The 22,328-nt window shown below is 42.3% G+C and overlaps 1 protein-coding gene across 2 annotated transcripts in view; it reads left to right on the forward strand.

The window, feature by feature from the left end:
* Positions 1–22,328, forward strand: part of LOC137421739 (tRNA selenocysteine 1-associated protein 1-like) — a 98,926-nt gene that overhangs the window by 16,536 nt on the left and 60,062 nt on the right. The gene's annotated exons all lie outside the window — the stretch shown is intronic.

The raw sequence follows: 22,328 nt of genomic DNA on the forward strand, positions 1-22,328 counted from the left end.
GGGGGATGTATCCTTCGGCTTCTATCAGTTCGGCAAAAGTTATAATAAAATCTTCAGCTGCCTTCACATCCGAGCTTGCTGCCTCACCATGCCTGACGACGGAGTGAATGCCGGTCCTCTTCTTAAAATTATCAAACCATCCCCGACTGGCTTTGAATGACTCTTCCGATGCCTCGTCCGTTGATGTTCCCGCCGTCTGCTGCACTAAATCCCCGTAAATGTCTCGTGCCTTCTCACAGATGATGCTCTCGGTCACGGTATCTCCTGCGAGCTGCTTCTCCGTCAACCACACAAACAACAACTTCTCCATCTCTTCATGGACAGAGGTCCGGAGCTTTGAAATAATCTTCACGCCCTTGGCTGGCGTTATAGCCTTTATCGACTCCTTCTGCTTCAAAATCGTACATATCGTGGAAGTACTACGATCGAACTGCCTCGCCAAGTCGACAACACGCACACCTCGCTCATGTTTTTCGACGATTACGTGTTTTATATCCAAGCTCGCTCGCTCGTAACTCAGATCTCGGCTCGCATCACAAAGCAAAAAATGGCTCATTGAAAAGAACTTTCCATAGGGAATAAAATATGTTAATGACAACGTCATCGGTCACGTGGTTCGACCGCCATATTTGTCCTCAATGGCCGATAAAAAAGTAAATTCCGGCAAGTCCTCGGTCTCTGACCGATTTTTCATTTGTTTTTCCGGCAAGTATGTTGATCTGTTCGTTTGTCTGTCTGTGTCTGTCTGTCTGTTTGTCTGTCTGTCTGTCTGTTTGCAGCACTGCGTCTACACCGTTGCACGGAGAATCGCCAAACTTTGCACACATATTGGTCTTGCCCTGGAATAGACTGTGCCCAATTGATGACGTCATCGGTGACGTGGTTCGGCCGCCATCTTGGAAAAACCGAAAACCTTTGCACCTCTATATCTCCGAAAGTACTGAACAGAAAAAATTGAGACATGGCTCATTGTAAAGAACTCTCCATGGGGAATAAAATATGTAAATGATGACGTCATCAGTCACGTGGTTCGGTCGCCATCTTGGAAAAACGGCAAAAGGTTGCGCCACTATATCTTCAAAAGTGCTGAACAGAAAAAATTGAGACATGGCTCATTGTAAAGAACTCTCCATGGGGAATAAAATATGTTAATGATGATGTCATATGTTACGTGGTCGGCCGCCATCTTGGAAAAACGGCAAAACTTTGCACCACTATATCTCCAAAAGTGCTGAACAGAAAAAATTGAGACATGGCTCATTGTAAATAACTCTCCATGGGGAATAAAATATGTTACTGATGATGTCATCGATCACGTGGTTCGGCCGCCATCTTGGAAAAACCGAAAACGTTGCACCTCAACATCTCCGAAAGTGCTGAATTGAAAAGATTGAGACATGGCTCATTATAAAGAACTCTCCATGGGGAATAAAATATGGTAATGATGATATCATCGGTCACGTGGTTCGGCCGCCATATTTGTTCTAAATGGCCGATAAAATACATTCCGGCAAGTCCTCGGTCTCTGACCGATTTTTCATTACTTGCCGGAAAAGATTCCGGCAAGTATGTTGATCTGTTCGTTTGTCTGTTTGTCTGTTTGCAGCACTACGTCTACACCGTTGCACGTAGAATCACCAAACTTTGCACACGTATTTGTCTTGCCCTCTAATATACTGTGCCCAAATGATGACATCGGTCACGTGGTTCGGCCGCCATCTTGGAAAAACCGAAAAACTTTGCACCTCGATATCTCAGTGCTGAACAGAAAAAATTGAGACATGGCTCATTGTAAAGAACTCTCCATGGGGAATAAAATATGTTAATGATGACGTCATCAGTCACGTGGTTCGGCCGCCATCTTGGGAAAACCGAAAAACTTTGCACCACTATATCTCCAAAAGTGCTGAACAGAAAAAATGGAGACATGGCTCATTGTGAAGAACTCTCCATGTGGAATAAAATATGTTAATGATGTCATCAGTCACGTGGTTCGGCCGCCATCTTGGAAAAACGGGAAAACCTTGCACCACTATATCTCCAAAAGTGCAGAATGGAAAAAATTGAGAGATGGCTCATTGTAAAGAACTCTCCATGGGGAATAAAATATGTTAATGATGACGTCATGTATCACGTAGTTCGGCCGCCATATTTGTTCTAAATGGCCGATAAAAAAGTACATTCCGGCAAGTCCTCGGTCTCTGACCGATTTTTCATCTGTTTGTCTGTTTGCAGCACTGCGTCTACACCGTTGCACGGAGAATCGCCAAACTTTGCACACATATTCGTCTTGCCCTGGAATAGACTGTGCCCAATTTATGACGTCATCGGTCACGTGGTTCGGCCGCCATCTTGGAAAAACCGAAAAACTTTGCACCTCCATATCTCCAAAAGTGCTGAACAGAAAAAATTCAGACATGGCTCATTGTAAAGAACTCTCCATGGGCAATAAAATATGTTAATGATGACGTCATATGTCACGTGGTCGGCCGCCATCTTGGAAAAACCGAAAAACTTTGCACCTCTATATCTCCGAAAGTACTGAACAGAAAAAATTGAGACATGGCTCATTGTAAAGAACTCTATGGGGAATAAAATGTGTAAATGATGACGTCATCAGTCACGTGGTTCGGTCGCCATCTTGAAAAAACGGCAAAACGTTGCGCCACTATATCTCCAAAAGTGCTGAACAGAAAAAATTGAGACATGGCTCATTGTAAAGAACTCTCCATGGGGAATAAAATATGTTAATGATGATGTCATATGTCACGTGGTCGGCCGCCATCTTGGAAAAACGGCAAAACTTTGCACCACTATATCTCCAAAAGTGCTGAACAGAAAGAATTGAGACATGGCTCATTGTAAAGAACTCTCCATGGGGAATAAAATATGTTAATGATGACATCATCAGTCACGTGGTCGGCCGCCATCTTGGAAAAACGGCAAAACTTTGCACCACGAAATCTCCAAAAGTGCTGAACAGAAAAAATGGAGACATGGCTCATTGTGAAGAACTCTCCATGTGGAATAAAATATGTTAATGATGACGTCATCAGTCACGTGGTTCGGCCGCCATCTTGGAAAAACCGAAAAACTTTGCACATCCATATCTCTGAATGTACTGAATAGAAAAAATTGAGACTTGGCTCATTGCAAAGAACTCTCCATGGAGAATACAATATGTTAATGATGACGTCATCGGTCACGTGATTCGGCCGCCATCTTGGAAAATCCGAAAAACTATGCACCTCCATATCTCCGAAAGTGCTGAATAGAAAAAATTGAGACATGGCCCATTGTAAAGAACTCTCCATGGGGAATAAAATATGTTAATGATGATGTCATCGGTCACGTGGTTCGGCCGCCATCTTGGAAAAACCGAAAAACTCTGCACCTCCACATCTCCAAAAGTCCTGAATAGAAAAAATTGAGGTATGGCTCATTGTAAACAACTCTCCACGTGGAATAAAATATGTTAATGATGACATCATCGGTCACGTGGTTCGGCCGCCATATTTGTCCTAAATGGCCGATAAAAAAGTACATTCCGGCAAGTCCTCGGTCTCTGACCGATTTTTCATCTGTTTGTCTGTCTGTCTGTCTGTCTGTCTGTTTGTCTGTCTGTTTGCAGCACTGCGTCTACACCGTTGCACAGAGAATCGCCAAACTTTGCACACATATTGGTCTTGCCCTGGAATAGACTGTGCCCAATTGATGACGTCATCGGTGACGTGGTTCGGCCACCATCTTGGAAAAACCGAAAAACTTTGCACCTCTATATCTCCGAAAGTACTGTACAGAAAAAATTGAGACATGGCTCATTGTAAAGAACTCTCCATGGGGAATAAAATATGTAAATGATGACGTCATCAGTCACGTGGTTCGGGCGCCATCTTGGAAAAACGGCAAAACGTTGCGCCACTATATCTCCAAAAGTGCTGAACAGAAAAAATTGAGACATGGCTCATTGTAAAGAACTCTCCATGGGGAATAAAATATGTTAATGATGACGTCATATGTCACGTGGTCGGTCGCCATCTTGGAAAAACGGCAAAAATTTGCACCACTATATCTCCAAAAGTGCTGAACAGAAAAAATTGAGACATGGCTCATTGTAAAGAACTCTCCATGGGGAATAAAATATGTTAATGATGACGTCATCAGTCACGTGTTTGGCCGCCATCTTGGAAAAACCGAAAAACTTAGCAACTCCATATCTCCGAAAGTGCTGAATAGAAAAAATTGAGACATGGCTCATTGTAAAGAACTCTCCATGGGGAATAAAATATGTTAATGATGATGTCATCGGTCACGTGGTTCGGCCGCCATCTTGGAAAAACCGAAAAACTCTGCACCTCCACATCTCCAAAAGTCCTGAATAGAAAAAATTGAGGTATGGCTCATTGTAAAGAACTCTCAATGGGGAATAAAATATGTTAATGATGACGTCATCGGTCACGTGGTTCGGCCGCCATATTTGTCCTAAATGGCCGATAAAAAAGTACATTCCGGCAAGTCCTCGGTCTCTGACCGATTTTTCATCTGTCTGTTTGTCTGTCTGTTTGTTACTTGCCGGAAAAAGTTTCCGGCAAGTATGTTGATCTGTTCGTTTGTTTGTCTGTCTGTTTGTCTGTCTGTCTGTTTGCAGCACTGCGTCTACACCGTTGCACGTAGAATCGCCAAACTTTGCACACATATTGGTCTTGCCCTGGAATAGACTGTGCCCAATTGATGACGTCATCGGTGACGTGGTTCGGCCGCCATCTTGGAAAAACCGAAAAACGTTGCACCTCTATATCTCCGAAAGTACTGAACAGAAAAAATTGAGACATGGCTCATTGTAAAGAACTCTCCATGGGGAATAAAATATGTTAATGATGACGTCATCAGTCACGTGGTCGGCCGCCATCTTGGAAAAACGGCAAAACTTTGCACCACGAAATCTCCAAAAGTGCTGAACAGAAAAAAATTGAGACATGGCTCATTGTAAAGAACTCTCCATGGGGAATAAAATATGTTAATGATGATGTCATATGTCACGTGGTCGGCCGCCATCTTGGAAAAACGGCAAAAATTTGCACCACTATATCTCCAAAAGTGCTGAACAGAAAGAATTGAGACATGGCTCATTGTAAAGAACTCTCCATGGGGAATGAAATTTGTTAATGATGACGTCATATGTCACGTGTTTCGGCCGCCATCTTGGAAAAACCGAAAACTTTGCAACTCAACAGCTCCGAAAGTGCTGAATAGAAAAAATTGAGACATGGCTCATTGTAAAGAACGCTCCATGGGGAATAAAATATGTTAATGATGAAGTCATCGGTCACGTGGTTCGGTCGCCATATTTGTCCTAAATGGCCGATAAAAAAGTACATTCCGGCAAGTCCTCGGTCTCTGACCGATTTTTCATCTGTCTGTCTGTCTGTCTGTCTGTTTGTCTGTCTGTCTGTTTGCAGCACTGCGTCTACACCGTTGCACGTAGAATCGCCAAACTTTGCACACATATTGGTCTTGCCCTGGAATAGACTGTGCCCAATTGATGACGTCATCGGTGACGTGGTTCGGCCGCCATCTTGGAAAAACCGAAAAACTTTGCACCTCTATATCTCCGAAAGTACTGAACAGAAAAAGTTGAGACATGGCTCATTGTAAAGAACTCTCCATGGGGAATAAAATATGTTAATGATGATGTCATATGTCACGTGGTCGGCCGCCATCTTGGAAAAACGGCAAAACTTTGCACCACTATATCTCCAAAAGTGCTGAACAGAAAAAATTGAGACATGGCTCATTGTAAAGAACTCTCCATGGGGAATAAAATATGTTAATGATGACGTCATCGGTCACGTGGTCGGCCGCCATCTTGGAAAAACGGCAAAACTTTGCACCACAAAATCTCCAAAAGTGCTGAACAGAAAAAATTGAGACATGGCTCATTGTAAAGAACTCTCCATGGGGAATAAAATATGTTAATGATGTCATATGTCATGTGGTCGGCCGCCATCTTGGAAAAACGGCAAAACTTTGCACCACTATATCTCCAAAAGTGCTGAACAGAAAAAATTGAGACATGGCTCATTGTAAAGAACTCTCCATGGGGAATAAAATTTGTTAATGATGACGTCATATGTCACGTGGTTCGGCCGCCATCTTGGAAAAACCGAAAAACTTAGCACCTCTATGTGTCCAAAAGTGCTGAATAGAAAAATTGAGACATGCCTCATTGTAAAGAACTCTCCATGGGGAATAAAATATGTTAATGATGACGTCATCGGTCACGTGGTTCGGCCGCCATATTTGTCCTCAATGGCCAATAAAAAAGTACATTCCGGCAAGTCCTCGGTCTCTGACCGATTTTTCATCTGTTTGTTACTTGCCGGAAAAGATTCCGGCAAGTATGTTGATCGGTTGGTTTGTTACTTGCCGGAAATTTTTTTCTGGCAAGTATGTTGATCTGTTCGTTTGTTACTTGCCGGAAATTTTTTTCCGGCAAGTATGTTGATCTGTTCGTTTGTCTGTTTGTCTGTCTGTCTGTCTGTCTGTCTGTCTGTTTGTCTGTCTGTTTGCAGCACTGCGTCTACACCGTTGCACGTAGAATCGCCAAACTTTGCACACTTATTGGTCTTGCCCTGGAATAGACTGTGCCCAATTGATGACGTCATCGGTGACGTGGTTCGGCCGCCATCTTGGAAAAACCGAAAAACTTTGCACCTCTATATCTCTGAAAGTACTGAACAGAAAAAATTGAGACATGGCTCATTGTAAAGAACTCTCCATGGGGAATAAAATATGTTAATGATGACGTCATCAGTCACGTGGTCGGCCGCCATCTTGGAAAAACCGAAAAACTTAGCACCTCCATATCTCCGAAAGTGCTGAATAGAAAAAATTGAGACATGGCTCATTGTAAAGAACTCTCCATGGGGAATAAAATATGTTAATGATGACGTCATATGTCACGTGGTCGGCGGCCATCTTGGAAAAACGGCAAAACTTTGCACCACTATATCTCCAAAAGTGCTGAACAGAAAAAATTGAGACATGGCTCATTGTAAAGAACTCTCCATGGGGAATAAAATATGTTAATGATGATGTCATCGGTCACGTGATTCGGCCGCCATCTTGGAAAATCCGAAAAACTTTGCACCTCCATATCTCCGAAAGTGCTGAACAGGAAAAAATCAGACATGGCTCATTGTAAAGAACTCCATGGGGAATAAAATATGTTAATGATGACGTCATATGTCACGTGGTTCGGCCGCCATCTTGGAAAAACCGAAAAATTTTGCACCTCCATATCTCTGAAAGTGCTGAATAGAAAAAATTGAGACATGGCTCATTGTAAAGAACTCTCCATGGGGAATAAAATATGTTAATGATGATGCCATCGGTCACGTGGTTCGGCCGCCATCTTGGAAAAACGGGAAAACTTTGCACCACTATATCTCCAAAAGTGCATAATGGAAAAAATTGAGACATGGCTCATTGTAAAGAACTCTCCATGGGGAATAAAATATATTAATGATGACGTCATCTATCACGTGGTTCAGCCGCCATATTTGTTCTAAATGGCTGATAAAAAAGTACATTCCGGCAAGTCCTCGGTCTCTGACCGATTTTTCATCTGTCTGTTTGTTACTTGCCGGAAAAATTTTTCCGGCAAGTATGTTGATCTGTTCGTTTGTTACTTGCCGGAAAAGATTCCGGCAAGTATGTTGATCTGTTCTTACTTGCCGGAAAAGATTCCGGCAAGTATGTTGATCTGTTCGTTACTTGCCGGAAAAGATTCCGGCAAGTATGTTGATCTGTTCGTTTGTTACTTGCCGGAAAAATTTTCCGGCAAGTATGTTGATCTGTTCGTTTGTTACTTGCCGGAAATTTTTTTCCGGCAAGTATGTTGATCTGTTCGTTTGTCTGTTTGTCTGTCTGTCTGTCTGTCTGTCTGTTTGCAGCACTGCGTCTACACCGTTGCACGGAGAATCGCCAAACTTTGCACACATATTCGTCTTGCCCTGGAATAGACTGTGCCCAATTTATGACGTCATCGGTCACGTGTTTCGGCCGCCATCTTGGAAAAACCGAAAAACTTTGCACCTCTATATCTCCGAAAGTGCTGAATAGAAAAAATTGAGACATGGCTCATTGTAAAGAACTCTCCATGGGGAATAAAATATGTTAATGATGATGTCATATGTCACGTGGTCGGCCGCCATCTTGGAAGAACTGCAAAACTTTGCACCACTATATCTCCAAAAGTGCTGAACAGAAAAAATTGAGACAAGGCTCATTGTAAAGAACTCTCCATGGGCAATAAAATATGTTAATGATGACGTCATATGTCACGTGGTCGGCCGCCATCTTGGAAAAACCGAAACATTTTGCACCACTATATCTCCAAAAGTGCTAACAGAAAAATTGAGACATGGCTCATTGTAAAGAACTCTCCATGGGGAATAAAATATGTTAATGATGATGCCATTGGTCACGTGGTTCGGCCGCCATCTTGGAAAAACGGGAAAACTTTGCACCACTATATCTCCAAAAGTGCAGAATGGAAAAAATTGAGAGATGGCTCATTGTAAAGAACTCTCCATGGGTAATAAAATATGTTAATGATGACGTCATCAGTCACGTGGTTCGGCCGCCATCTTGGAAAATGGCAAAATTTTGCACCACTATATCTCCAAAAGTGCTGAACAGAAAAAATTGAGCTCATTGTAAAGAACTCTCCATGGGGAATAAAATGTTAGTGATGACGTCATTGGTCACGTGGTTCGGCCGCCATCTTGGAAAAAGTTTGCAACTCTATATCTCCGAAAGTGCTGAACAGAAAAAATTGAGACATGGCTCATTGTAAAGAACTCTCCATGGGGAATAAAATATGTTAATGATGACGTCATCAGTCACGTGGTTCGGCCGCCATCTTGGAAAAACCTAAAAACTTTGCACCTCCACATCTCTGAAAGTACTGAATAGAAAAAATTGAGACATGGCTCATTGTAAAGAACTCTTGATGGGGAATAAAATATGTTAATGCTGACGTCATCAGTTACGTAGTTCGGCCGCCATCTTGGAAAAACCGAAAAACGTTGCACCTCCATATCTCCAAAAATGCTCAATATAAAAAATTGAGACATGGCTCATTGTAAAGAACTCTCCATGGGGAATAAAATATGTTCATGATGACATCATCGGTCACGTGGTTCGGCCGCCATATTTGTCCTAAATGGCCGATAAAAAAGTAAATTCCGGCAAGTCCTCGGTCTCTGATCTGTCTGTCTGTCTGTTTGTCTGTCTGTTTGCAGCACTGCGTCTACACCGTTGCACGTAGAATCGCCAAACTTTGCACACATATTGGTCTTGCCCTGGAATAGACTGTGCCCAATTGATGACGTCATCGGTGACGTGGTTCGGCCGCCATCTTGGAAAAACCGAAAAACTTTGCACCTCTATATCTCCGAAAGTACTGAACATAAAAAATTGAGACATGGCTCATTGTAAAGAACTCTCCATGGGGAATAAAATATGTAAATGATGACGTCATCAGTCACGTGGTTCGGTCGCCATCTTGGAAAAACGGCAAAACGTTGCGCCACTATATCTCCAAAAGTGCTGAACAGACAAAATTGAGACATGGCTCATTGTAAAGAACTCTCCATGGGGAATAAAATATGTTAATGATGACGTCATCAGTCACGTGGTCGGCCGCCATCTTGGAAAAACGGCAAAACTTTGCACCACAAAATCTCCAAAAGTGCTGAACAGAAAAAATTGAGACATGGCTCATTGTAAAGAACTCTCCATGGGGAATAAAATATGTTAATGATGATGTCATATGTCACGTGGTCGGCCGCCATCTTGGAAAAACGCCAAACTTTGCACCACTATATCTACAAAAGTGCTGAACAGAAAAAATTGAGACATGGCTCATTGTAAAGAACTCTCCATGGGGAATAAAATTTGTTAATGATGACGTCATATGTCACGTGGTTCGGCCGCCATCTTGGAAAAACCGAAAAACTTAGCACCTCTATGTGTCCAAAAGTGCTGAATAGAAAAAATTGAGACATGCCTCATTGTAAAGAACTCTCCATGGGGAATAAAATATGTTAATGATGACGTCATCGGTCACGTGGTTCGGCCGCCATATTTGTCCTCAATGGCCAATAAAAAAGTACATTCCGGCAAGTCCTCGGTCTCTGACCGATTTTTCATTTGTCTGTCTGTCTGTTTGTCTGTCTGTTTGTCTGTCTGTTTGTCTGTTTGCAGCACTGCGTCTACACCGTTGCACGGAGAATCGCCAAACTTTGCACACATAATGGTCTTGCCCTCTAATATACTGTGCCTCAATGATGACGTCATCGGTGACGTGGTTCGGCCGCCATCTTGGAAAAACCGAATAAATTTGCACCTCTATATCTCCGAAAGTACTGAACAGAAAAAATTGAGACATGGCTCATTGTAAAGAACTCTCCATGGGGAATAAAATATGTTAATGATGACGTCATATGTCACGTGGTCGGCCGCCATCTTGGAAAAACGGCAAAAATTTGCACCACTATATCTCCAAAAGTGCTGAACAGAAAAAATTGAGACATGGCTCATTGTAAAGAACTCTCCATGGGGAATAAAATATGTTAATGATGACGTCATCAGTCACGTGGTCGGCCGCCATCTTGGAAAAACCGAAAAACTTAGCACCTCCATATCTCCGAAAGTGCTGAATAGAAAAAATTGAGACATGGCTCATTGTAAAGAACTCTCCATGGGGAACAAAATATGTTAATGATGATGTCATCGGTCACGTGGTTCGGCCGCCATCTTGGAAAAACCGAAAAACTCTGCACCTCCACATCTCCAAAAGTCCTGAATAGAAAAAATTGAGGTATGGCTCATTGTAAAGAACTCTCCATGGGGAATAAAATATGTTAATGATGACGTCATCGGTCACGTGGTTCGGCCGCCGTATTTGTCCTAAATGGCCGATAAAAAAGTACATTCCGGCAAGTCCTCGGTCTCTGACCGATTTTTCATTTGTCTGTCTGTCTGTTTGTCTGTCTGTTTGTCTGTCTGTTTGTCTGTTTGCAGCACTGCGTCTACACCGTTGCACGGAGAATCGCCAAACTTTGCACACATAATGGTCTTGCCCTCTAATATACTGTGCCTCAATGATGACGTCATCGGTGACGTGGTTCGGCCGCCATCTTGGAAAAACCGAATAAATTTGCACCTCTATATCTCCGAAAGTACTGAACAGAAAAAATTGAGACATGGCTCATTGTAAAGAACTCTCCATGGGGAATAAAATATGTTAATGATGACGTCATATGTCACGTGGTCGGCCGCCATCTTGGAAAAACGGCAAAAATTTGCACCACTATATCTCCAAAAGTGCTGAACAGAAAAAATTGAGACATGGCTCATTGTAAAGAACTCTCCATGGGGAATAAAATATGTTAATGATGACGTCATCAGTCACGTGGTCGGCCGCCATCTTGGAAAAACCGAAAAACTTAGCACCTCCATATCTCCGAAAGTGCTGAATAGAAAAAATTGAGACATGGCTCATTGTAAAGAACTCTCCATGGGGAACAAAATATGTTAATGATGATGTCATCGGTCACGTGGTTCGGCCGCCATCTTGGAAAAACCGAAAAACTCTGCACCTCCACATCTCCAAAAGTCCTGAATAGAAAAAATTGAGGTATGGCTCATTGTAAAGAACTCTCCATGGGGAATAAAATATGTTAATGATGACGTCATCGGTCACGTGGTTCGGCCGCCGTATTTGTCCTAAATGGCCGATAAAAAAGTACATTCCGGCAAGTCCTCGGTCTCTGACCGATTTTTCATTTGTCTGTCTGTCTGTTTGTCTGTCTGTTTGTCTGTCTGTTTGTCTGTTTGCAGCACTGCGTCTACACCGTTGCACGGAGAATCGCCAAACTTTGCACACATAATGGTCTTGCCCTCTAATATACTGTGCCTCAATGATGACGTCATCAGTGACGTGGTTCGGCCGCCATCTTGGAAAAACCGAATAAATTTGCACCTCTATATCTCCGAAAGTACTGAACAGAAAAAATTGAGACATGGCTCATTGTAAAGAACTCTCCATGGGGAATAAAATATGTTAATGATGACGTCATATGTCACGTGGTCGGCCGCCATCTTGGAAAAACGGCAAAAATTTGCACCACTATATCTCCAAAAGTGCTGAACAGAAAAAATTGAGACATGGCTCATTGTAAAGAACTCTCCATGGGGAATAAAATATGTAAATGATGACGTCATCAGTCACGTGGTTCGGTCGCCATCTTGGAAAAACGGCAAATCGTTGCGCCACTATATCTCCAAAAGTGCTGAACAGAAAAAATTGAGACATGGCTCATTGGAAAGAACTCTCCATGGGGAATAAAATATGTTAATGATGACGTCATATGTCACGTGGTCGGCCGCCATCTTGGAAAAACGGCAAAACTTTGCACCACTATATCTCCAAAAGTGCTGAACAGAATAATTGAGACATGGCTCATTGTAAAGAACTCTCCATGGGGAATAAAATATGTTAATGATGGCGTCATCAGTCACGTGGTCGGCCGCCATCTTGGAAAAACGGCAAAACTTTGCACCACAAAATCTCCAAAAGTGCTGAACAGAAAAAATTGAGACATGGCTCATTGTAAAGAACTCTCCATGGGGAATAAAATATGTTAATGATGACGCCATCGGTCACGTGGTTCGGCCGCCATCTTGGAAAAATGGGAAAACTTTGCACCACTATATCTCCAAAAGTGCAGAATGGAAAAAATTGAGACATGGCTCATTGTAAAGAACTCTCAATGGGGAATAAAATATGTTAATGATGACGTCATATGTCACGTGGTTCGGCCGCCATATTTGTCCTAAATGGCCGATAAAAAAGTACATTCCGGCAAGTCCTCGGTCTCTGACCGATTTTTCATTACTTGCCGGAAAAATTTTCCGGCAAGTATGTTGATCTGTTCGTTTGTCTGTTTGTCTGTTTGTCTGTTTGTCTGTTTGCAGCACTGCGTCTACACCGTTGCACGGAGAATCGCCAAACTTTGCACACATATTGGTCTTGCCCTGGAATAGACTGTGCCCAATTGATGACGTCATCGGTGACGTGGTTCGGCCGCCATCTTGGAAAAACCGAAAAACTTTGCACCTCTATATCTCCGAAAGTACTGTACAGAAAAAATTGAGACATGGCTCATTGTAAAGAACTCTCCATGGGGAATAAAATATGTTTATGATGACGTCATATGTCACGTGGTCGGCCGCCATCTTGGAAAAACGGCAAAACTTTGCACCGCTATATCTCCAAAAGTGCTGAACAGAAAAAATTGAGACATGGCTCATTGTAAAGAACTCTCCATGGGTAATAAAATATGTTAATGATGACGTCATCAGTCACGTGGTTCGGCCGCCATCTTGGAAAATGGCAAAATTTTGCACCACTATATCTCCAAAAGTGCTGAACAGAAAAAATTGAGCTCATTGTAAAGAACTCTCCATGGGGAATAAAATGTTAGTGATGACGTCATTGGTCACGTGGTTCGGCCGCCATCTTGGAAAAAGTTTGCAACTCTATATCTCCGAAAGTGCTGAACAGAAAAAATTGAGACATGGCTCATTGTAAAGAACTCTCCATGGGGAATAAAATATGTTAATGATGACGTCATCAGTCACGTGGTTCGGCCGCCATCTTGGAAAAACCTAAAAACTTTGCACCTCCATATCTCTGAAAGTACTGAATAGAAAAAATTGAGACATGGCTCATTGTAAAGAACTCTTGATGGGGAATAAAATATGTTAATGATGACGTCATCAGTTACGTAGTTCGGCCGCCATCTTGGAAAAACCGAAAAACCTACCACCTCCATATCTCCCAAAGTGCTGAATAGAAAAAATTGAGATGTGACTCATTGTAAAGAACTCTCCATGGGGAATAAAATATGTTAATGATGACGTCATAGGTAACGTGGTTCGGCCGCCATCTTGGAAAAACCGAAAAACGTTGCACCTCCATATCTCCAAAAATGCTCAATATAAAAAATTGAGACATGGCTCATTGTAAAGAACTCTCCATGGGGAATAAAATATGTTCATGATGACATCATCGGTCACGTGGTTCGGCCGCCATATTTGTCCTAAATGGCCGATAAAAAAGTAAATTCCGGCAAGTCCTCGGTCTCTGACCGATTTTTCATTTGTCTGTTTGTCTGTTTGTCTGTTTGTCTGTTTGTCTGTTTGCAGCACTGCGTCTACACCGTTGCACGTAGAATCGCCAAACTTAGCACACATATTGGTCTTGCCCTCTAATATACTGTGCCCAAATGATGACGTCATCGGTCACGTGGTTCGGCCGCCATCTTGGAAAAACCGAAAAAATTTGCACCTCGATATCTCAAAGTGCTGAACAGAAAAAATTGAGACATGGCTCATTGTGAAGAACTCTCCATGGGGAATAAAAGATGTTAATGATGACGTCATCAGTCGCGTGGTTCGGCCGCCATCTTGGAAAAACCGAAAAAATTTGCACCTCCATATTTCCAAAAGTACTGAACCAAAAAAATTGAGACATGGCTCATTGTAAAGAACTCTCCATGGGGAATCAAATATGTTAATGATGACGTCATCAGTCACGTGGTTCGGCCGCCATCTTGGAAAAACTTTGCACCTCTATATCTCCGAAAGTGCTGAACAGAAAAAATTGAGACATGGCTCATTGTAAAGAACTCTCCATGGGGAATAAAATATGTAAATGGTGATGTCATATGTCACGTGGTCGGCCGCCATCTTGGAAAAACGGCAAAAAATTTGCACCACTATATCTCCAAAAGTGCTGAACAGAAAAAATTGAGACATGGCTCATTGTAAAGAACTCTCCATGGGGAATAAAATTTGTTAATGATGACGTCATATGTCACGTGGTTCGGCCGCCATCTTGGAAAAACCGAAAAACCTAACACCTCCATATCTCTGAAAGTGCTGAATAGAAAAAATTGAGACATGACTCATTGTAAAGAACTCTCCATGCGGAATACAATATGTTAATAATGACGTCATCGGTCACGTGGTTTAGCCGCCATCTTGGAAAAACCTAGCACCTCCATATCTCCGAAAGTGCTGAATAGAAAAAATTGAGACATGGCTCATTGTAATGAACTCTCCATGGGGAATAAAATATGTTAATAATGACGTCATCGGTCACGTGGGTTAGCCGCCATCTTGGAAAAACCTAGCACCTCCATATCTCCGAAAGTGCTGAATAGAAAAAATTGAGACATGGCTCATTGTAAAGAACTCTCCATGGGGAATAAAATATGTTAATGATGACGTCATATGTCACGTGGTCGGCGGCCATCTTGGAAAAACGGCAAAACTTTGCACCACTATATCTCCAAAAGTGCTGAACAGAAAAAATTGAGACATGGCTCATTGTAAAGAACTCTCCATGGGGAATAAAATATGTTAATGATGATGTCATCGGTCACGTGATTCGGCCGCCATCTTGGAAAATCCGAAAAACTTTGCACCTCCATATCTCCGAAAGTGCTGAACAGGAAAAAATCAGACATGGCTCATTGTAAAGAACTCCATGGGGAATAAAATATGTTAATGATGACGTCATATGTCACGTGGTTCGGCCGCCATCTTGGAAAAACCGAAAAATTTTGCACCTCCATATCTCTGAAAGTGCTGAATAGAAAAAATTGAGACATGGCTCATTGTAAAGAACTCTCCATGGGGAATAAAATATGTTAATGATGATGCCATCGGTCACGTGGTTCGGCCGCCATCTTGGAAAAACGGGAAAACTTTGCACCACTATATCTCCAAAAGTGCATAATGGAAAAAATTGAGACATGGCTCATTGTAAAGAACTCTCCATGGGGAATAAAATATATTAATGATGACGTCATCTATCACGTGGTTCAGCCGCCATATTTGTTCTAAATGGCTGATAAAAAAGTACATTCCGGCAAGTCCTCGGTCTCTGACCGATTTTTCATCTGTCTGTTTGTTACTTGCCGGAAAAATTTTTCCGGCAAGTATGTTGATCTGTTCGTTTGTTACTTGCCGGAAAAGATTCCGGCAAGTATGTTGATCTGTTCTTACTTGCCGGAAAAGATTCCGGCAAGTATGTTGATCTGTTCGTTACTTGCCGGAAAAGATTCCGGCAAGTATGTTGATCTGTTCGTTTGTTACTTGCCGGAAAAATTTTCCGGCAAGTATGTTGATCTGTTCGTTTGTTTGTCTGTCTGTCTGTTTGTCTGTCTGTTTGTCTGTCTGTTTGTCTGTTTGCAGCACTGCGTCTACACCGTTGCACGGAGAATCGCCAAACTTTGCACACATAATGGTCTTGCCCTCTAATATACTGTGCCTCAATGATGACGTCATCGGTGACGTGGTTCGGCCGCCATCTTGGAAAAACCGAATAAATTTGCACCTCTATATCTCCGAAAGTACTGAACAGAAAAAATTGAGACATGGCTCATTGTAAAGAACTCTCCATGGGGAATAAAATATGTTAATGATGACGTCATATGTCACGTGGTCGGCCGCCATCTTGGAAAAACGGCAAAAATTTGCACCACTATATCTCCAAAAGTGCTGAACAGAAAAAATTGAGACATGGCTCATTGTAAAGAACTCTCCATGGGGAATAAAATATGTTAATGATGACGTCATCAGTCACGTGGTCGGCCGCCATCTTGGAAAAACCGAAAAACTTAGCACCTCCATATCTCCGAAAGTGCTGAATAGAAAAAATTGAGACATGGCTCATTGTAAAGAACTCTCCATGGGGAACAAAATATGTTAATGATGATGTCATCGGTCACGTGGTTCGGCCGCCATCTTGGAAAAACCGAAAAACTCTGCACCTCCACATCTCCAAAAGTCCTGAATAGAAAAAATTGAGGTATGGCTCATTGTAAAGAACTCTCCATGGGGAATAAAATATGTTAATGATGACGTCATCGGTCACGTGGTTCGGCCGCCGTATTTGTCCTAAATGGCCGATAAAAAAGTACATTCCGGCAAGTCCTCGGTCTCTGACCGATTTTTCATTTGTCTGTCTGTCTGTTTGTCTGTCTGTTTGTCTGTCTGTTTGTCTGTTTGCAGCACTGCGTCTACACCGTTGCACGGAGAATCGCCAAACTTTGCACACATAATGGTCTTGCCCTCTAATATACTGTGCCTCAATGATGACGTCATCGGTGACGTGGTTCGGCCGCCATCTTGGAAAAACCGAATAAATTTGCACCTCTATATCTCCGAAAGTACTGAACAGAAAAAATTGAGACATGGCTCATTGTAAAGAACTCTCCATGGGGAATAAAATATGTTAATGATGACGTCATATGTCACGTGGTCGGCCGCCATCTTGGAAAAACGGCAAAAATTTGCACCACTATATCTCCAAAAGTGCTGAACAGAAAAAATTGAGACATGGCTCATTGTAAAGAACTCTCCATGGGGAATAAAATATGTTAATGATGACGTCATCAGTCACGTGGTCGGCCGCCATCTTGGAAAAACCGAAAAACTTAGCACCTCCATATCTCCGAAAGTGCTGAATAGAAAAAATTGAGACATGGCTCATTGTAAAGAACTCTCCATGGGGAACAAAATATGTTAATGATGATGTCATCGGTCACGTGGTTCGGCCGCCATCTTGGAAAAACCGAAAAACTCTGCACCTCCACATCTCCAAAAGTCCTGAATAGAAAAAATTGAGGTATGGCTCATTGTAAAGAACTCTCCATGGGGAATAAAATATGTTAATGATGACGTCATCGGTCACGTGGTTCGGCCGCCGTATTTGTCCTAAATGGCCGATAAAAAAGTACATTCCGGCAAGTCCTCGGTCTCTGACCGATTTTTCATTTGTCTGTCTGTCTGTTTGTCTGTCTGTTTGTCTGTCTGTTTGTCTGTTTGCAGCACTGCGTCTACACCGTTGCACGGAGAATCGCCAAACTTTGCACACATAATGGTCTTGCCCTCTAATATACTGTGCCTCAATGATGACGTCATCAGTGACGTGGTTCGGCCGCCATCTTGGAAAAACCGAATAAATTTGCACCTCTATATCTCCGAAAGTACTGAACAGAAAAAATTGAGACATGGCTCATTGTAAAGAACTCTCCATGGGGAATAAAATATGTTAATGATGACGTCATATGTCACGTGGTCGGCCGCCATCTTGGAAAAACGGCAAAAATTTGCACCACTATATCTCCAAAAGTGCTGAACAGAAAAAATTGAGACATGGCTCATTGTAAAGAACTCTCCATGGGGAATAAAATATGTAAATGATGACGTCATCAGTCACGTGGTTCGGTCGCCATCTTGGAAAAACGGCAAATCGTTGCGCCACTATATCTCCAAAAGTGCTGAACAGAAAAAATTGAGACATGGCTCATTGGAAAGAACTCTCCATGGGGAATAAAATATGTTAATGATGACGTCATATGTCACGTGGTCGGCCGCCATCTTGGAAAAACGGCAAAACTTTGCACCACTATATCTCCAAAAGTGCTGAACAGAATAATTGAGACATGGCTCATTGTAAAGAACTCTCCATGGGGAATAAAATATGTTAATGATGGCGTCATCAGTCACGTGGTCGGCCGCCATCTTGGAAAAACGGCAAAACTTTGCACCACAAAATCTCCAAAAGTGCTGAACAGAAAAAATTGAGACATGGCTCATTGTAAAGAACTCTCCATGGGGAATAAAATATGTTAATGATGACGCCATCGGTCACGTGGTTCGGCCGCCATCTTGGAAAAATGGGAAAACTTTGCACCACTATATCTCCAAAAGTGCAGAATGGAAAAAATTGAGACATGGCTCATTGTAAAGAACTCTCAATGGGGAATAAAATATGTTAATGATGACGTCATATGTCACGTGGTTCGGCCGCCATATTTGTCCTAAATGGCCGATAAAAAAGTACATTCCGGCAAGTCCTCGGTCTCTGACCGATTTTTCATTACTTGCCGGAAAAATTTTCCGGCAAGTATGTTGATCTGTTCGTTTGTCTGTTTGTCTGTTTGTCTGTTTGTCTGTTTGCAGCACTGCGTCTACACCGTTGCACGGAGAATCGCCAAACTTTGCACACATATTGGTCTTGCCCTGGAATAGACTGTGCCCAATTGATGACGTCATCGGTGACGTGGTTCGGCCGCCATCTTGGAAAAACCGAAAAACTTTGCACCTCTATATCTCCGAAAGTACTGTACAGAAAAAATTGAGACATGGCTCATTGTAAAGAACTCTCCATGGGGAATAAAATATGTTTATGATGACGTCATATGTCACGTGGTCGGCCGCCATCTTGGAAAAACGGCAAAACTTTGCACCGCTATATCTCCAAAAGTGCTGAACAGAAAAAATTGAGACATGGCTCATTGTAAAGAACTCTCCATGGGTAATAAAATATGTTAATGATGACGTCATCAGTCACGTGGTTCGGCCGCCATCTTGGAAAATGGCAAAATTTTGCACCACTATATCTCCAAAAGTGCTGAACAGAAAAAATTGAGCTCATTGTAAAGAACTCTCCATGGGGAATAAAATGTTAGTGATGACGTCATTGGTCACGTGGTTCGGCCGCCATCTTGGAAAAAGTTTGCAACTCTATATCTCCGAAAGTGCTGAACAGAAAAAATTGAGACATGGCTCATTGTAAAGAACTCTCCATGGGGAATAAAATATGTTAATGATGACGTCATCAGTCACGTGGTTCGGCCGCCATCTTGGAAAAACCTAAAAACTTTGCACCTCCATATCTCTTAAAGTACTGAATAGAAAAAATTGAGACATGGCTCATTGTAAAGAACTCTTGATGGGGAATAAAATATGTTAATGATGACGTCATCAGTTACGTAGTTCGGCCGCCATCTTGGAAAAACCGAAAAACCTACCACCTCCATATCTCCCAAAGTGCTGAATAGAAAAAATTGAGATGTGACTCATTGTAAAGAACTCTCCATGGGGAATAAAATATGTTAATGATGACGTCATAGGTAACGTGGTTCGGCCGCCATCTTGGAAAAACCGAAAAACGTTGCACCTCCATATCTCCAAAAATGCTCAATATAAAAAATTGAGACATGGCTCATTGTAAAGAACTCTCCATGGGGAATAAAATATGTTCATGATGACATCATCGGTCACGTGGTTCGGCCGCCATATTTGTCCTAAATGGCCGATAAAAAAGTAAATTCCGGCAAGTCCTCGGTCTCTGACCGATTTTTCATTTGTCTGTTTGTCTGTTTGTCTGTTTGTCTGTTTGTCTGTTTGCAGCACTGCGTCTACACCGTTGCACGTAGAATCGCCAAACTTAGCACACATATTGGTCTTGCCCTCTAATATACTGTGCCCAAATGATGACGTCATCGGTCACGTGGTTCGGCCGCCATCTTGGAAAAACCGAATAAATTTGCACCTCTATATCTCCGAAAGTACTGAACAGAAAAAATTGAGACATGGCTCATTGTAAAGAACTCTCCATGGGGAATAAAATATGTTAATGATGACGTCATATGTCACGTGGTCGGCCGCCATCTTGGAAAAACGGCAAAAATTTGCACCACTATATCTCCAAAAGTGCTGAACAGAAAAAATTGAGACATGGCTCATTGTAAAGAACTCTCCATGGGGAATAAAATATGTTAATGATGACGTCATCAGTCACGTGGTCGGCCGCCATCTTGGAAAAACCGAAAAACTTAGCACCTCCATATCTCCGAAAGTGCTGAATAGAAAAAATTGAGACATGGCTCATTGTAAAGAACTCTCCATGGGGAACAAAATATGTTAATGATGATGTCATCGGTCACGTGGTTCGGCCGCCATCTTGGAAAAACCGAAAAACTCTGCACCTCCACATCTCCAAAAGTCCTGAATAGAAAAAATTGAGGTATGGCTCATTGTAAAGAACTCTCCATGGGGAATAAAATATGTTAATGATGACGTCATCGGTCACGTGGTTCGGCCGCCGTATTTGTCCTAAATGGCCGATAAAAAAGTACATTCCGGCAAGTCCTCGGTCTCTGACCGATTTTTCATTTGTCTGTCTGTCTGTTTGTCTGTCTGTTTGTCTGTCTGTTTGTCTGTTTGCAGCACTGCGTCTACACCGTTGCACGGAGAATCGCCAAACTTTGCACACATAATGGTCTTGCCCTCTAATATACTGTGCCTCAATGATGACGTCATCGGTGACGTGGTTCGGCCGCCATCTTGGAAAAACCGAATAAATTTGCACCTCTATATCTCCGAAAGTACTGAACAGAAAAAATTGAGACATGGCTCATTGTAAAGAACTCTCCATGGGGAATAAAATATGTTAATGATGACGTCATATGTCACGTGGTCGGCCGCCATCTTGGAAAAACGGCAAAAATTTGCACCACTATATCTCCAAAAGTGCTGAACAGAAAAAATTGAGACATGGCTCATTGTAAAGAACTCTCCATGGGGAATAAAATATGTTAATGATGACGTCATCAGTCACGTGGTCGGCCGCCATCTTGGAAAAACCGAAAAACTTAGCACCTCCATATCTCCGAAAGTGCTGAATAGAAAAAATTGAGACATGGCTCATTGTAAAGAACTCTCCATGGGGAACAAAATATGTTAATGATGATGTCATCGGTCACGTGGTTCGGCCGCCATCTTGGAAAAACCGAAAAACTCTGCACCTCCACATCTCCAAAAGTCCTGAATAGAAAAAATTGAGGTATGGCTCATTGTAAAGAACTCTCCATGGGGAATAAAATATGTTAATGATGACGTCATCGGTCACGTGGTTCGGCCGCCGTATTTGTCCTAAATGGCCGATAAAAAAGTACATTCCGGCAAGTCCTCGGTCTCTGACCGATTTTTCATTTGTCTGTCTGTCTGTTTGTCTGTCTGTTTGTCTGTCTGTTTGTCTGTTTGCAGCACTGCGTCTACACCGTTGCACGGAGAATCGCCAAACTTTGCACACATAATGGTCTTGCCCTCTAATATACTGTGCCTCAATGATGACGTCATCAGTGACGTGGTTCGGCCGCCATCTTGGAAAAACCGAATAAATTTGCACCTCTATATCTCCGAAAGTACTGAACAGAAAAAATTGAGACATGGCTCATTGTAAAGAACTCTCCATGGGGAATAAAATATGTTAATGATGACGTCATATGTCACGTGGTCGGCCGCCATCTTGGAAAAACGGCAAAAATTTGCACCACTATATCTCCAAAAGTGCTGAACAGAAAAAATTGAGACATGGCTCATTGTAAAGAACT

The sequence above is a fragment of the Myxine glutinosa genome, chromosome 2 (genome assembly GCF_964187855.1).
Source record: "Myxine glutinosa chromosome 2, kmMyxGlut1.1, whole genome shotgun sequence".
Taxonomy (NCBI): Eukaryota; Metazoa; Chordata; class Myxini; order Myxiniformes; family Myxinidae; genus Myxine; species Myxine glutinosa.